The sequence below is a fragment of the Drosophila persimilis genome, unplaced genomic scaffold (assembly GCF_003286085.1).
Source record: "Drosophila persimilis strain 14011-0111.01,24,50 unplaced genomic scaffold, DperRS2 tig00000200-arrow-arrow-pilon, whole genome shotgun sequence".
Classification (NCBI taxonomy): Eukaryota; Metazoa; Arthropoda; class Insecta; order Diptera; family Drosophilidae; genus Drosophila; species Drosophila persimilis.
Window position 1 is genome coordinate 21,605 of NW_020825300.1, and position 18,071 is coordinate 39,675.

General features: G+C 35.6%; 1 long non-coding RNA gene and 1 pseudogene across 2 annotated transcripts; one reads left to right on the forward strand and one right to left on the reverse strand.

Annotated features, from left to right (window-relative positions):
• The first annotated feature begins 3,809 nt into the window (after positions 1 to 3,809).
• LOC6588705 lies at positions 3,810 to 14,444 on the forward strand (annotated as a pseudogene).
• LOC113565893 lies at positions 8,078 to 17,198 on the reverse strand. 2 transcript variants are annotated; one of them, XR_003408832.1, is made up of 3 exons: positions 17,072 to 17,198; positions 14,490 to 14,973; positions 8,078 to 8,287 (listed from the first exon to the last, which is right to left on the reverse strand). It is a non-coding gene; the product is annotated as an uncharacterized LOC113565893 (long non-coding RNA). The 2 variants fall into 2 exon arrangements; XR_003408833.1 differs by lacking the exon at positions 17,072 to 17,198 and adding an exon at positions 16,886 to 16,955.
• Between the last annotated feature and the right edge of the window lie 873 nt (positions 17,199 to 18,071).

Consider the following 18,071-nt stretch of genomic DNA (forward strand, 5'->3'; position numbering starts at 1 on the left):
TAAAACTTTAAGTAAAACCGAGCAATTATATGCTACTAATAAAAAAGAATTATTAGCTATTGTATGGGCATTAAAAAATTTGCGAAATTATTTATACGGAGTGAGTGGAATTGAAATACATACAGATCACCAACCTTTGTCCTTTGCAATGTCGCAAAAAAATCCAAATGTTGAAATGAAACGTTGGTATTACTTCATAGAAAGTTTCACACCAAAAATCATTTATAAGCCAGGCTCAACTAACGTAGTAGCGGACGCGTTATCTCGGATTAAAATAAATCATATGACAGATAGTGATGTCGACCAGACAGAATCAGAATCAGACATAAATACTCAGCATTCAGCAGAGAGTAGTTTCGAAAACGTCATTCAAGAGACTAGCAAGCCTCTAAACCAATTTAAACAGCAGCTACTATTAGCGCAAGGGAGATTCACAGTTCATGAGTTAGTAAGAGTTTATGAAAATACCCGACATATTATTGAATTTGATACGGTTGACAATCTGCTAATCATTTTAAAAGAATTTATTCAGCCTCACTTAACCACAGGAATACACTGCACTTTAGAAGATTTATACCTTATCCAAAATAAGCTAAAGGAAAACTTCATAAATAAATTTCTCTTCACAAGAAAGTTCCTCCAAGATGTAGTAAATTCAGAAGATAAAGCTATAATTATAGAAGAAACACATTGCAGAGCCCATAGAGGACTAGACGAAAATTACAAACAAATAACTAAGCTGTATTATTGGCCAAACCTGCACAAAAAATTAAAAGAATATATAAAAAATTGTGAGATCTGTAACAAAAACAAATATCGGAGACACCCTGTAAAAATTCCAATTGGGGAAGCTCCCATTCCAGCAAAAGAAGGAGATCAATTACACTTAGACATATACTATGCCCAAAACCTAACATTCATAACTTGTATAGATTCTTATTCCAAATACTTGGTGGTCAAGGAAATTCAAAGTAAATTAAACATTGAAAATAAGGTAATGGAAATTTTACAACACTTTCCGTTAGCAACATCATTAATGACTGACAACGAACCAAGCTTTACTTCAGCACAATTTAGATCATTCATACAAAGAAGTAACTTAACTATTTATTATGCTGATCCCAGACACAGCACCTCAAATGGTCAGGTAGAAAGGGTACATTCCACACTAACAGAAATAGCGCGGTGCATCAAGGATGAACTAAATCTAACAGATTATTCAGAAATAATAATAAGGGCGGCACTGAAATATAACCTGACGATACATTCAACGACCAATCAAATGCCATATGACATATTGTATAACAAAATAGAACACAAACATAATCCAATATTACTTAAGGAAGCTCAGACCAAAATGCTTAAGATACATAACAAAGATAGAAGAGAAAAAGATTATAAAATAGGAGAAGTAGTCTATGAAAAGAAATTCGGGGAAAGAAATAAACTTCAATCCCGATACAAAAAGCAGGTAGTTAAGGAAAATCGACCGAATAAAATTATAATCAACAATAGAAACAGAATTATACATAAAGATAACATCAAATATTAAATATTTTTTCCAGAAAATGTATGCGAATATACTAATACTGACTTTTGTTATATTGACGACTGCGGAAGTAATTGACTATACGCATAGTGACTATCTATTGCTCAAAGACGACAGAGACGTTTACACTTATGAAACATACGCTGAACTTTTCCATATTACTAATTTGAGTTTTTATAGAGAGATAATTGATAAAGAATCCAAATATGTCAACAAATCAATTAATTCAGACGATGAGTGGGAAATATCAATGGACTTAAGTCTATTAAAATTAATGATTTCAGAATTAGTTCCAAAACGGAAAGAAAGGGGAATAAATGAATTAGGTACCATTTGGAAATGGATAGCAGGCAGCCCTGATCATGACGACTTTTTGAAAATACAAAATAAAGTAAATGAATTAACTGAAAATAATAATAAACAATTTGTAATAAATTCCAAATTTTTCAAAGAAATTGAATTGCTATCAAATTCATTAAAGAATGTCATCTTCAATGAAGAAACGATACTGAGAAAGCATCGTTTAAAATTAATAACTTTTGACCTACTAAATTTAGTTGATACCATAACCCTCTTAAAAGTAAACATTTTCAATACAAAAATTTTAAATAAAAACGAAATAGAGGACATTTATAAGCATGAAAAACATAATGTTGAACTGTCTGATCTGTTGGACATTGCAACGGTTAAAATAATTCGAAATGCAGATTTAATAATCATTTACATAAAATATCCTCAAATTAAAGATATTTGCAAGTTTTACCATGCAAGAGCCATCTCACAAAATGATGGAATGTTAGTTATAAGTGAAAAAGTTTGTGAATGTAAGGAGAAATACTATTTAATGAATAATTTTAAAAGTGAAACTTTTAACAATTACGCACAAATAAATTTAAAGAGTACCTGTTTCACCAATTTACTTAATGGCTTTAAAGCCAACTGCACTAAAAAAAGGGAAAAAAAACAAAGAAATAGACATCATTCAGGATGGTGCCATATTAGTTTCAGGCAAAAATATCGTAGACAATACTACTTTGTTAGGATCGTATCTCCTTATATTCAACAACACAATTGTAATAAATAATATAAGCCACATAAATGATAAGGGTAAAATTCTAAAATATATATCGCATCATAGATATAGCGATTTTGAATTAGTTGATTATATACAATCAAATGATAAGCAATTTTCTTTTGATAATGTTAATATTTTAAATCCCCTTATAACATTAGGTAATACGGCCTTACCATTAACAACATTATTTTTAATCATTTTGATATTGTTAATGTTATTTTACTTCTGCTATAAATTAACCAAATTTGTACTTATTAAATCAATAAGAATACCGTCAGAAGAAATAGTGGAAAGCAACATTCAAATACTGTCAGAAGAAATTAGAGCTCTATCAGAACTTCAAAATGTATCGGGACGAAACATTTAAGAATGGGGGGAGTTAACGTACCCAATTCCATTGAGCTCTTATACGAGTTGTAAACAATCTTTGGCTTTCCAAAACGAAAACAATTTCAATCTTGGGCCTCCGCCTAATTGATTTCTAAGATGTACAATCTCAAGCGCCCCCGCCGCAACCCCAATCTTTGACACTCGCCTAAATGGAAAACCAATGTTTGCCCACACCCGGCTTCTCATAAACAATCTCACTCCCGGCTTTCTGCAGATCCTGCACTTTAGGCCTTTTACAGTTCTCTCTTTGGATGACGAAATCCAATACTCGGGATGGCGAAATCAATTGAAATGTTTATAGAAAAACGATTCCCGAAAGGGATCAACGATGCAAAGATCAGAAAGTTCAAATCAGTCTTGATCCAGCAGCGACACCGCAAAGTCTAGCTAAATATTAAGATCGCGCAATCCCTTGGCCCGGAATTCCTTTGTGACCCTCTACTTAAATCTATATCAGTGAAGTTCGAAGTAAAATAAAAACTTTTTAAAAACACAATCCGCTACCGCAGTTGTTTAATTTGCATGCCCAGATACATATTAGTTTCAACAAATATTTAGAGTACAAATTAGATAATGTTTTATTACTTCTTAGATACAAATTTACCTTTTGCAGAAATTTTGTATATGATAATACCTACATACATATTTCAAAATTAATTTCAATCATTCTATTGTAATTATGCTACGCTATGTTCGAATTTATTGTTCTATAAATGAGGGAAACAATGTAACAGTGACTACTCATTTCAGAACTATTTATTTTTCTTTTAAATTGACCATTGACCATTAAATACTTTAATACAGAAGTACATACATAAGTGCAAAATCAAACAACTCCCGCTTACTTCTGAGAACGAGTTACAAAATGCAGAACACCCAAACGTCCTGCGCGTGGTATCTGCCATGGTCTCTGGCCGCGCAGCAGCATCAGCAGAAAATAATGCAAATACAGGCGCCTTTTTTGGATAAAATGGGAGCTTCGACGGTGGGAGGTATTTTCGCAACTCAGCCTCAAGTCCAGCAACAGCTCTCGCCAAATACAGCAGCTGCTCCTCCGTCGAACTATCAGCAGCCGACTTTGCATCCCAGTGCAGCCGCCGGAACCCACTTCCCAATGAGTTCCGCATATAATTTTGGGCCAACATTACTGAGTGCAACTCAGGTGGCGAGCTACCCAGGACAGCTAAATCCGTGTCCCCAGTCACACCCCCACAGCCACACACAAACTCATTTGATGCCATCTTCCATGTTCTCGTCCTTGCCTGTGGGTGCATACTACGCACCAGCACCAGGTGTCTCCGTGGCCCCACAAGAATCACTCCTGGCAACAGCTGGACAAGGATTGACCCATCAGACATCGTCTCTGTCCATGCCAGTACAGGCAGCCCCGCGAGCATCCTCGTCGGCATGCGCGATCGTTCAGTCCCTAAATTGTCTGCCACCAGATTTTCATCACCTGTCGTCTATTAACCTCAACATGAGCAGCGTAATTGGACTGAGGAACCAAGGATCTGCTCTTTCATCCATCAAAGTTGTACCAAATGTTGAAATGTTGATTAACAAAAAGGTAAGCTGCTCTCAAATATTTGTCATGACTAAACGAAAATAACCATTGTTATTAAATTGATTTATTATTATTGCACGTTCATCTACTAGCAACCAGTACTGCCTTGCACTTTGATACATTTTTGTCAGACTGGGATCTAAGGTGTAAATGCATTAGTAATAAGTTTTCTATAGTAGATCAACCATTCCATTCGTGTACAGAGTATTGCAACTATCAAGCGGACATTTATCGTAATTTTGGGTATTTCTACATTTCGATTTCGCTGTTCGGTAATGAGATAATTATTATAAGAAATTTGTAGCTTGCTATTAAAAATCTGTGCCACATACATACATACATACATCTTTGTTACTATGTTTTTACGTTCCGACTTTCCGCGTCGGTAAAGCGTAGTTTCGTTTTTCTTTCATTGACTGTATTTTGAAATTCGATAATTTCGTAAGCCAAATGGTGAGCGGACAGAATTACCTGTGTTACTCAAGGTCTTCAGCATAGCTAGACGCTCATCATAGTGGCAGTAGCTACGCTGTTTTCCCATTGTTAAGTGAATACTTCATGCATATACATATGCACGAGTGAGTGTAATTTACAGAGTCGAGTCGAATGTCTATTACTCCACACTAACGAGCGTATGACCATGAATATAAAGTAACTGAAACCAAAGGCACAATACCAGCATTTACAGACTCTGGCTGACAAATCTTCGAATGAATTCGTTTGTATGTACATACTATATGATGTTTAGTATTCTTCCATTTTACGAGTATTCCCGATCTGAAGAGAGTCACCGCAGAACCAAACTAGCAAGATTCCTTTTCTGGCTTTTTAAAAGCAGCTAAGAGCTTCATATAAGAGTACTCTTAAGATACATAAGTAGGTCCACACAACCGTTACTGGACAAAGTTGAGTTGATTGTCGCCAATCAGCTATTCTTGAAACCGGCTGCTTACAAAGAGTTGCACAGGCCCAAGTTAAATAAATTTTCCAACAAATTGCTGCACTCATTTGTTGAGTTAAGATAAATGCTTTGTATAGGCATAATACTTGGCTACATTTTAATGTAAAAGACAAATACTCGTACACCTGATAGCGAGGTCAAATGGTACTTGATGCTATTTGGTGCACTTGCTAATTATTTTCTTTTTATTTCACATGCAACCGTTTGGATAGTGTGGCTTGGGTTACATTAAATATAATGTACGAATATGTGTCAACTCTGATATGATTTAGAACAGATGCTTCCGACACACAGAAAAACGTTGAGCAGATATTGTAATGCTCGTTTTTCGGTTTCTAGTCTCTGAGTTTTTGTTACCTTTCTAAAATTTTCGGCTCGTAATAGTACTCATAGTACTCATGTACTCTTCTGCCGCGGAGAAGAGCCCTGCATGTTACTCTTGTGGGCACAGAAGTCCAGTAGAACGAAAACCTTTTGCTGGTAACCCTCCTAGCTGTGCCCTTTCCTTATAAGGAAACTAGATTGGGTGCGAAAGTTTAATTATTCCAGCTAGTTAACACATTTCTATCAATTTGGATCCAATCCAATGTTTATATGAATATGAATATCTGCACATATGTGTTTCTGTGTTTCTGTGTTTCAGTGTGCCTTCAACATTGATTATTATCAAACTAAAATAGATATCATTCTAAATACATATGTACATATTATGTGTGTTCTTGAAAACAATACTGTGGGTTGGAGTCACGTGCTGTATTCCAGACAGGGGCATTCGACCGTCCAATAGCACCTTGCGTAACCGAGTGATGAGAAGGCGATGAAAGAAAGCGTGTCGCAAGGCTCTTGCACTTTGTCACTGCCCCTCTTCTGCTCCACGAGGTAGCCCCAGCAGCCATGGTGTGGGCGTACTCATAAATATTATCAGTGGTCTGCTGGTGCTAGAATATGACACGATTTTGTAGCGACAGACCGAAATTATCAAGCATGCCACCGGCATCCACTTTAAAACTACTACCAGAATGAAGAAACACTGATTCTTAAAAAGTTATAGACGGATAAATACCTAGGTGTAAATATACAAATTGAAAACGAATGGTGGTCGAAGCTTTTGGTACCCTTGCAAATCGAACCAGCCAGTTTAATTCAAAAAACCCTTTACATTGGTGTTACCATAAATATCTGAATCTTTTAATTACATTCGTAACATTTGGTATCCCCAAAAGTCGGAAAACACAATGCACTCTTTCGTCACACTGTGAATTGGATATAATTGGATTTGTTTTTTATATACATATTATATAGTATAAGTTATCTCTCGACGTATACTAAAAATCTATAATACATTAATGAAATAATGTGTGTATGTGGCGAATATCGCTGGCAACAGGTCTCTGCAGTTGAATGATTTAATTAATTTGTATACCAGGTACTCGAAGAGTGTAGGGGTATATTCGATTTTTGGTGAAAAGGGCTATAAGAGCTAAACCAACCAAATTTTGTGTTCAGACTTCTGTGATATGACACTGGATACATTTTTTTTTTTACTTTGCCACCCCTCTCCTACAAAGCACAGAAGTTTGCGTTTAAATAACAAATATTATACTGACTGAGAACCGGGTATAAAGCTAGATCCGTGGCAAAGGGCGCTCGGCATCGTTTCCATAGATTTGTACAAACGATACCTTAACTGCTGAAACTACAGAGTGTTTGGGTTTGAATATAGTATGTAGTATGTAGTTTCGTAGTAACAACACGTTTGCAACGCAGAGATGGAAGGATCTCCGATCTTGCATAGGGTATATCTTTTTTTGTATGTATTGTTTGTGTTTTTTGTTGATCCGCCACACCAGCCATCCAAGAACCATTTCCCGTTTCGACGTAAACTAATCTGTAATCCGGCTGCAAACAGGCAGATTCCCCACAGAGCCGATCACTGTATGAAATTGCTATCGTAGGAAAACTAGTCTACGTTAAAGAATTTCCTGTGCGTTTTACTTAAATCGGCTTAAATAGAATGAAAACACTAATGTGCTGCCATAGCGATCAGACGATCGGAAACAAAAGTATTTTTGGAAATTGAAATCATGATGCTCCTTCAAATACTAGTCTGGCCTAAATGTATTATTACATTTGTAGTAAAAAAAAGTACGTTTGTATGTGAATGTCTCATTGTCTGCTAATCAAAAAACTTTTACAGATAAAATGATTTACGCGTAGTCAGTGCAAGAATCTACATATATTTGTACATACATATATGTTAGCTCATAATACTAGACGTTCATATGAGGTGCTCGTAGAGTACAAGTAAATGCCATTAGTGACCCCATAAAGTAAATACAAATACACATATGTATGTACGTATACATATATCTAGTATCGGCAGCAGTGGGGGTTTTTTTTTGTTTCAAATTGGTTCCTAATTTATGAATATCTTATATAAGAAGTACCGACTACTGCGTTCTTACTTGGTTATTTACTTCGTGACAGTACAGAAGCCCATCTAAGTTTAATATGGAATATGTACATACATTATCGGGTTTATGTGTATCTTTTGTCCATTGTCGTGCACACGTATTTTTACATTTATGCTTACATGTTCATGTAAACATATATCAAAAGCATTGTAGTTGTGAGATTGCTTAAGGGGATTTGACCGCTAGGCTGTGTCGGCCGTCATCTTTCGTGGTATGTGGCTCTCCCGCGCGGCTTTTCAGGCATGCAGCATCTTTTCATCATTCGTTGGGCGCACTGCCAAAGAAAACAAAGAACAAAAATAAAATAAAAACGTCAGCGGATAGTCGCTCTGGGAAGGCACCCCGAACACATAAGCGTCAAAGGCAAGTAGATATTCTCAAGTGTACAAGTCTATATACTATTTGTAGAACAATATTTAGGTATTCTAATGAGCTTACGTAACATGAAACACTACGGTAACATTAGTACTCGGCCATCTTGCCACAAAGAGGCATTTCGATCGATTGTTCTATAAAGAAAGCCATATCTAATGGTATTTTAAAATCTGGCAAGCAAGAAATCTACCACTCAACAGGCGCAGTTTATACCCTTTATGAAAATATGCATTTTTGGATATTCCATGTGGCCGTAACATATTTCTTTCACAAAGAGTCAAACAAGACGGACGGACAGACAGACAGGCAGACAGACATGGCTATATCGACTGGGCTATTGATAGGATATTGATCCTTTTGACTTCGTAGAATCGGAAACGCTTCTTTCTGGGTGTTACACATATCTACTTTCATCATACATCTAATACACCCCTATTCTATATTTGAGTATCGGGTGTTCCAAATGGCGAAGTGGCAATTCATTCGCATGCAACAAGCGCACAAGCCACAGCAAGGACGATTACGATTTCTTCCCAGTAATTATATAACTCAGATTTTATGTCCAGTGTCCACGGCGGTTCCATCACATCCCATTGCCACAGTGACCGTTTTCCGAGATGGAATATTTTGAAAACAGATTGCTATTTACGACCATCAAAGTGCATAGCTATATATGTACATAGGTTTATGCAATTATTTTGTATGTTTATATTAGTTTTCTGTCATTCCCACTATAAGTAGTGCTTAGAGCGATTTAATATTTTAGCGACAAGCAACATGTTTGGAATCGATAAAACATGCACACCACAAAAATTATGTTTGAAAAGAAAAATTTGAGGTCGAACATTTGAAATCATCTTCATGGGGAGCCTCAAGATGAAGCTATTGAACTTTGATTTACGTTATTCATTTTTTATTTTAATGCAGTCTTGGATTAACAGCACAGGAATTACAAATTTAATTTGTTTGCCAGTTTTATTCCACCCTAATGTACGTATATTAAACATGCATACGTATATGAGATGGAAATACATCCAACGAATTTCGATTGCGTTAACTATTGGTCGTGGTTTCTTTCTTTTTCCTCTCCACGTATTCAGCAACGAATCAATTTGTGCCTTTTTCCGTTTCCGCTTTATGCAAACAATATAACACAGTACGGAAAACGATTCTTTGATTTCTTGTACCTTTTCCGAGCTTACCAATACTTGGTCAAAGTCGGAACACTTAATCACATAGGTGCTATAGTAAGGAAATATAGATGCATGCTTAAAAGCATATTCACTTAAAAGTGTATCCATTGAAAACAAGTATACAAAGAGCTAGTTAATTGATTACTAAAAAAATTAGTCATTGTATTCATGATGCTATTTTCTCTTATTTATCTTACAGATTACATCAACCAGGGAGGTCGAAAACGAGAAAGTCAAAATACCAGAAAAAAGGAAAACCGATAATAGCGATACAATTAAGGATTTAAAAAAAGTAGGACATTGAAAAATATTTATTTTGATTGGATGTTTATAACGCAAAGAAAGAGTCCCCAGCAGGTCGGCGATTATATTTTTTCTGCGTTGCAAACGTCTAATGAAAATCATAATAAACCCTCTGTAGGCTCAAAATAATTATATTTACTTTTGAAGGCCAAACTTGAAACGAAGGCTCTGAAGGCCAAAAGACCCGGATTTACGGACGAGCGATATCAAGAAACGTCTTACTATATTGAAAATGGTAAGGTATTTCTTGACGAATGGAATTAAATGGTTTGGACATATATAATAATCATTAAAAAGGTCTTAGAAAGGTCTACCCGTACTACTTCACCTTCACAACTTTCACAAAAGGACGATGGGTGGGAGAAAAGATTCTGGATATATTTTCACGGGAGTTTCGCGCACACCCTTCTGAAGAGTACGAACGTTGTATCCAAGCAGGCACATTGACAGTTAACTTCGAGAAAGTCCCTATTGACTATCGATTAAAACACAACGATCTTCTCGCTAATATAGTTCACAGGTAATTTTGCATTAACGGTTCAACTACAAATACTTATAGCACCGAAACTAAAATAGTTTCCGTTTCTTTACAAGTAGTGTTTTTTTAGTTACTGATAACACAATTAATTATTATAGAAAAATTCCACGGTCATAATTCAACATATTATCAAAAATAAAAAGACCAAGGTCTGGCTATCTTCGACCCACATAGTATATACATACCTACAATGTACAATATATCCCTGAAGTTAGCCACCCAAACATCAAGACTAATCCTCTTTCAAACAAATCTTACTGGAAAAGCACACGTTAATTTTAATATGAAAACGATTGAAGCGAGGAGACTAATTTACATATAGACAGACTGAAATCGTCGTTATACCGCACGTACTTTATTTATAATGTTATATTTATTTAAATGGTTCGGGTACATTCTCACAACTTTTGTGCATTATCAACATCGGACCAATTAATGGACCTGTTACGGGTGTATATTCCCAAAATATTTGTAAAATGCCCGATAACACTATGCAACACTACGAAATCTTTTTTTTATCTCAGGAATAGTAGAAAAAATGATTTATTCTGTTTTCATATTTTATTTGTACAGCCATTAACTATGCGCCGTTCGGGGTATCGTTTATAAAAATCTATGGGTAAACAGTTAATGATTAACCAGATGCAAAATACTTAGGTCATGTTAAAAAAGCACTACCACTTTTTTATTTTTTTTTAATTACCAATTTTTTTTTTCAATAAAAAAGAACTTGCCCAGAAAAAATCACAATTTATTAAAAATTTGTAAACTTCCAAATCTATCAGAAAAAGTTTGGTTCGTGGAGTAAAAAAAGTTTGATTTTGTTGCCTGGTGTTATTAAAACAGGTTAGTTAGGTTAGTTTTTTCTCTTACAATAATAATGTTTTATTTATTTGGCCCTATGCACCGCATGTAATGATTATGTATCTAACGATTTATGGCTATACTTGCAGACACGAAGTTCCTGTGACATGTCAACCAATTAAAATTGTGCATATGAATGAGGACCTTGTAGTTGTAAATAAGCCTGCATCAATACCTGTAAGTGGCTTTGACGACTGCCATCTTAAATACGCAAATAGTTTCAGCGCTGATCATTTTATCTGAAACTTTATTCTTTACTTGAGCTTTTTTTAACATTTAAATAAATCTAACAGGCTATCTAATCTTCAATACTGTTGTTGCCACAGATTTTCGTCCTTTGTGAGAACGGAAGAGGATGGGGCGAAATTTTGAAATAAACTTGTCAAGGTTCGATATCACAGGAGTGTGGATACGAAATTTGGTTGCTCTAGCCCTTATAGTCTCTGAGATCCTTGAACTCACATTTTACCATATGCAAAGCCGACCATAAAACCTTTGTGTTAGAGAGAGACAGAGCGAGAGAGAATGAAATTGTTTTCTTGATTCTGGCTATAATAATTATACGATATGGTTCAGATTGTAGATTTAGAAGATATAGTCATCCTCTACGATTCTGCGTTTTCTGTTTTCTCGTATCTTTGAAATTGTGGACACAGTGTAACAGTGACATATCACAGAAGTCTGGATATAAAATGTCGTTGCTCTACCTCTTATAGTGTTTGAGCACTAGGCGCTCATAGGGACGGACAGACAGAAAGGGCTCAATCGACTCGGCTATTGTTGCTAATCAAGAAAATATATGATCGAGAATTCCTTCTGGACGTTACACACATCCATTTTCACAACAAATCTGAAATTCTAGTTGAGGCTATTTTATTCAAGCGCAAATAGGATCAACAACACTGGAGGACCAAGAAAAACTTTTTTACTGATTCAAACATCGAATAGTATTATTCCTATGGGAATTTCAACGCTAAACATGACTCAAAGTTCCAAAAACCCGGTTTAAAGTTTGAACTGTCAACGAACTTACTGGAATCGAAAAATCCATTAACAATTTTCATATAGCCTCTTGTTCATGTAGGCACTTTTGGAGGCCTGATTCGTGTTCAGCGATTAAAACCATATGAGAATATTCTTGTCCGATGTTTCATCCATTTTCCGTGTCGATCAGAGTAATTTGAGTATTGATAGAAAACTAAGTTATTTTGCTTACAAAACAATATGAATAGTTAAATGCTAATGACATTTATAGAAAACCAATTAACATCTCCTTTTCTGTATATGTATGTATCTTTAGGTCCACCCTTGTGGCCGCTATAGGCACAATACTGTGGTTTTCATACTCGCTAAGGAATTTAACCTCAAGAATCTGCGCACAATTCATCGGCTTGACCGGTTGACATCTGGCCTATTACTGTTCGGACGGAGCCCAAAGAAGGCAAGACAAATGGAGCAGCAAATTCGCAATAGACAAGTGGAAAAAGAGTATATATGTAGAGTGGAGGGAATTTTTCCAGAGTAAGTTAAAGAAAACGATTAAAAGTATTTAAAGGCATCTTTAATTCCTTTTTTTCTCTTTAATTTTTAGCGAAATCGTGGAATGTAAGGAGCCCATTGAGGTAGTAAGTTACAAATTGGCGTGTGTAAAGTATCGCAACGAGGGAAAGATTGTACCACCACTTTCCAAAAGATTTCACAAAACGGAAAAACTAGCGTTGTACTGTGTAAACCACTTACTGGAAGGATGCATCAGATCCGTGTACATTTGCAATATCTAGGTGAGAGAAATCAGTGATCAGAGCCCACGAGTAATTAGCGTTGAACTAACGAAAATATATTTTATAGGCTATCCAATTCTTAACGATCCTCTATACAATCATGAAGTCTTCGGCCCTTTAAAAGGGCGTTTCGGGGATATCGGTGGAAAGTCAGACGATGAGCTTATAAGAGATCTCATTAACATCCACAATGCGGAGAACTGGTTGGGAATAGATTATGATTCCGATATATCTATATTTAAGAGTTCTAAGGACGAAACAGATGGGGAGAGCCTGAGCAGCGACCAAACTTTCGGTTGGTAAATAAATATAGATACATATAAAAAAACGTGTCCCCGCTCCTCTCAATTAATAATGCATATATTTTGTATTTTAAATATAATTGTAGTTGTTCAGCATAGCGACGATGACGTGGGCCTAAATTCACGCGAAACTACTCCGCCTTGCATAGAACCTTCCCGAGCTGAAGTGGGCGCTAAAAAATTAGAACCTCCCAACTTTCCAAAGGAATTTTCATGCACTGATCCGAAGGATCCTACCGAAATTTCGTCAGTACTGCAGGCACCCGATACTATCCTCGCTGTCGATGGTAGCAATGTAGATGTTGGGATTAAGCTAAATAAAATCACAACAGATCCGCATTGTTATGAGTGCAAAGTGCACTACCGTGATCCAAAGTCTAAGGACCTTATCATGTATCTGCATGCCTGGAAATACAAGGTTTGTTTGAATGCAACATTTTATTCCCACACAAGTTATTTCTCAATAAATAAATCACGTTTTTTTCAGGGTCCTGGATGGGAGTATGAAACTGAATTTCCTGTTTGGGCTCGCACAAATTGGGAGAACTCAGAGTGTACTTAAGCAGCAATAATTAATTTCATATCTGTTCAAATAACCTTGTAGAGTTTTGACATAATGTTGGCAAAGCACAGAAGAAAGTATCTTTAATCACACCTAGTACATGACATCTGATAGGGATGGCAACATGTGTCCGTCTGTCAGCTTCTAGCTTCTATCAGTTAAAGTTATCTAGCTGAAACTTTTCACACACATCCCCATACAGTTAGTACCGCCGTCAAGAACCGTCTAGATACAATAGACAAATCGAAAAATATGTTTTTGTGGGAGGAAATTTCCTCTGTTTATGAATATATATTATCATGTATTTTTATAGCCGAGTCAAATTGCCTAAATATCAGATGAATGTATTAGCTGATATTGCAAAGATATATCTGCAAAGGTATTAAATGCTTCGGTCCCCGAAGTTAGCCTTCCTTTGATTTTTTAAGTTTATATACATATGTACGTACATTGTACATAATAATTTACGGTAATCTTAGAGATACATAAATATACATATGCAAATGTATTTGAACTAGTATGAATTTAGTATATATATACATAAGTACATATGTATACCTTGCAACTCTAAGTCAGGGGTCGGCAAGCATACTTCCACATGCTTTTAGTGCGTTTGTGTGCGTAGACGGTCGGCAAAACGGATAAATGTATTGATTCAAACCAGTGTTATGCATCTGTACGTTAGCGCCAGCACACCTTCCTATGCACATAAGATAGGGGCCTGCCGACAGCTGCTCTTAATAAACATGAATGGGTCCAACTGGGTCCAATAAGCCAATAGAACAAAGTTAACGGAAATTCTAAATATTAGAAAATTCAAAATGTGCCTTTATGATTGAATGTACATATGTGTTGATACATTTTACAATTGTATTGTATTTATATATACATATACATATATAAAGACATTTGTTTATAGTCAATGTGGGTATAAAAAGCTCATTGATATAATCTGCCAGTTTACTTTTGCGTAGGCATTACAAATGATACTTATCTTATTTTAAAACCCCAGAAGTTTCAAATAAACCAAAAAGTGGATGAGCTGAAAAGACATGTAACACAATATCAAGCTTTTATTGCAGACGATATGCAGTCACATACTATATACATTGTATATGTAGATTATAAGGTATGGCCAGTTTCTTAATTTCACCGACTACTAATTTTGCCTCAATGTAATCTTAGCAGAAGAAGCATTATCTTTAGTTTCATTTTAAAGGCAGCTCTGACCATTAATAAATATTTTGGATCACAACGCCACGCCAAGTCGATATAACTCTAATATGTACATATTTCTTTGTTTTTCTGTTTGCCCGTCTATTTCTGGGAAGTAAAAGCAAAAACGTAAGAAATTGTAGTTTCATATAGATTCAGTAGTTTTCGCCCCCAAAGATATCCTTTCTCGCTTATTAAAAATTCAATCAACGATACTAGATGAAAGCCAATAGAATACTAATAAAAGGTGAATAGTCAATTTTAAATTAGCTACATCCTACATTTATAAGCATTAAGCAATATACATAGTAAAATAATAAAAGATATTAATAAAATTTCACAATCGTTTCTTAGAAAAATCCTGTTCAGTTTGTGTATTCTTTTTCGTCCATATCGTAGTCTAAGTAAAATTCCAAATGCGCCTTTACTCTATTGTGGTATACGAGGGTTGCTATTTATATTTATCGACTTCAGGAACAGGTTTTAATTTGTTTGAATTTGAGTCCATGCCAATGTGAACATTCTTTGTCCATATTACCAATTGGATTGGTGAGCGGATGAGGAAAATTCAATTTCTGGTTCAAACTCGAATAACAATTTACGATGATCGCACTGGGAAATATGTATGTATGTGCGAAATATGGATGATTGTGCGCGCATGGATCCAAAATTAGTCTTGTGCCTTGTTCCCAACAACAATGTAGAAAGGTTCGATAATCAAAATAGGTCGTATGATATCGTATAAAGAGCTCGTGAATGCCGGAAGGCTTATGGTGCTTTAGTTGCTTCCGTGGATCTTCAGCAGATTAACTTACTTTAGCACTGTCTCAGAGTGCAGTGCCTTTGATGTACCTTTGGACAATGATAGCTAAGGCCTTGAGAAAATATAAGTGAGAACATCAAAAATTACCAAGAGGTGTACTATTTTATGGTGACGGTGTTAGCACAGGGTTCTAAGGAGTTCTTCGATGCTGGCATACATTGTGGTCCCTAAATCTTTCAACACGCGTTTTTTACACGATTTTTATTGGTCTTTCAATTTCCTTGAAACTGTGGGATATAATAGTCTCAAAAAAGATTCTTAAAATTCAAAAAGTCGTTTCAAAAATGTTCATTGCCGGCCGGACTGCGCTCACATTAAAATCTCAATATCTTAAAACCATTAAAGTCTCCAAGAAAATTTAAAAAATTCTCCAAATGAACTATAAAGTAATTAAAATATATTTTTTTGTATTTTTATGGACAAATTTTGTACTATTTTTTAGTCTAATATTTTAGACTACGTATATTTAAATACATCGTCTGCAAGTTTCATTCACATTCGTCTTCCCGATTAGGAAATATTTATTTTTGAAAACACGCTGCTGTTACTCAAAGGGAGGTAGCAGGCGCCATTTTGAAATTTGTTGTTTTAATTTTAACAATCCTAAGGCCACAGTTCCACAGTTTCAAGGAAAAAATACATAAGACAATTTGTGAACTGCTTTAGGTTTCATGGTGTCCCGCTCAATGTAACGCCGCGGATCTTGCTTGTTCGTACCCCATTTCCTGTTGTACAAATTGCTTAAGCACATTCTTTATGCATTCTAATGGAAGCAAGGAATTCACGTATCGAAAAAGTTTTCATGCTTAATACATGCATTTTTTGCTTCCATTAGAATGTACATACATGTGTAAATAATAGAATTTGGAGTTTATTTTCATTATTTTTTGTGAAAAAAAACACTTTTGAACCATACCTTTTTGTAATCGGTTCTACAGAGTCCGACCGGTCGTTTATACACGTGTACGAAAGAAGCTGCAGTCTGCTATGACGCTACCGACCTCCGATCTACACACACGCTTTCGTTTATTGTATACATACATATGTACAAACATGCCTAATTGTGTTGGTCAGAAAATGCGCAAACTTCTTTTGAACTTACCGTTTCTATAAAAATGAATTGTTAATTTAGCTTGTGCGCTAATTAAACATTTCACCCTATAATTCGTTGCTCCATGTTCCTTCCTGCGACCCAACATTTGTACGTACATACATACATAGTACATCGTTTTGCCATACGTATGTATGTAAGAGTATGTGTTCGCAATCCAGCATATGAAATTCAAGCTGGAGATGGACTGGTTCATAAGGCACGGACATGTGAACACGAAAATAATACGATTTATGCGGTATGTACTGAAATGTTGTTTAATTGAATGACAAGGTGGAACATTTTTAACTCTGGTACAAACAGTAGCGTATTTTTATTGATTTTAACTGAAAGGTGATGCCGGCCTACAAGTGCCTTTCAATTCTGCAATTGTATACAAGCTAAGATAATGGCGATTTTTTAGTTTTAGTCTCACACAACACAAATTGTACCAGGAACTGTGCTGTGCTCTCCAGTCTCTAGTTCAAGCATTATAAATGCAGTGTGAGTAAATGTATGCAGACTTATAGTATTTTAATGAAAAAAGTTTCACCCTCCAAAGTTGGCAGGTTATATATGTATGTATGTATGTACATGCATATGTACATATTAAATATGTATGTATGTATGTACTTACATATAAATACAACTAGTTCAACTCTGTGCTTATTTTAATTTAGAATTGGGCAGACCAAATACAGTACGGATACATCACATCTTCAAGACCTCTCCAAGTCGGAGGTCGTCACCTTTTATAGCCGGTACTTGGAGTAAAATTCAGAAGAAAGCGTTTCCGACCACCAAATGCATAGATACTCTTGATCCGTATCAATAATTAGTTTTTCTGTCCGTCTTGTTTAAAGCCTAGTTCTAAGAGCTATCCACTGAATCAAGTTTGCTTCCAAATTTTCTACGCCCATAACCGCCCCAAAAAAAGCGTAAATCTGTGGCATCCATAATAATAATAATGTAATTCTAGTAGCTACGCTACTCGGGTCTCTCTCTCACACTT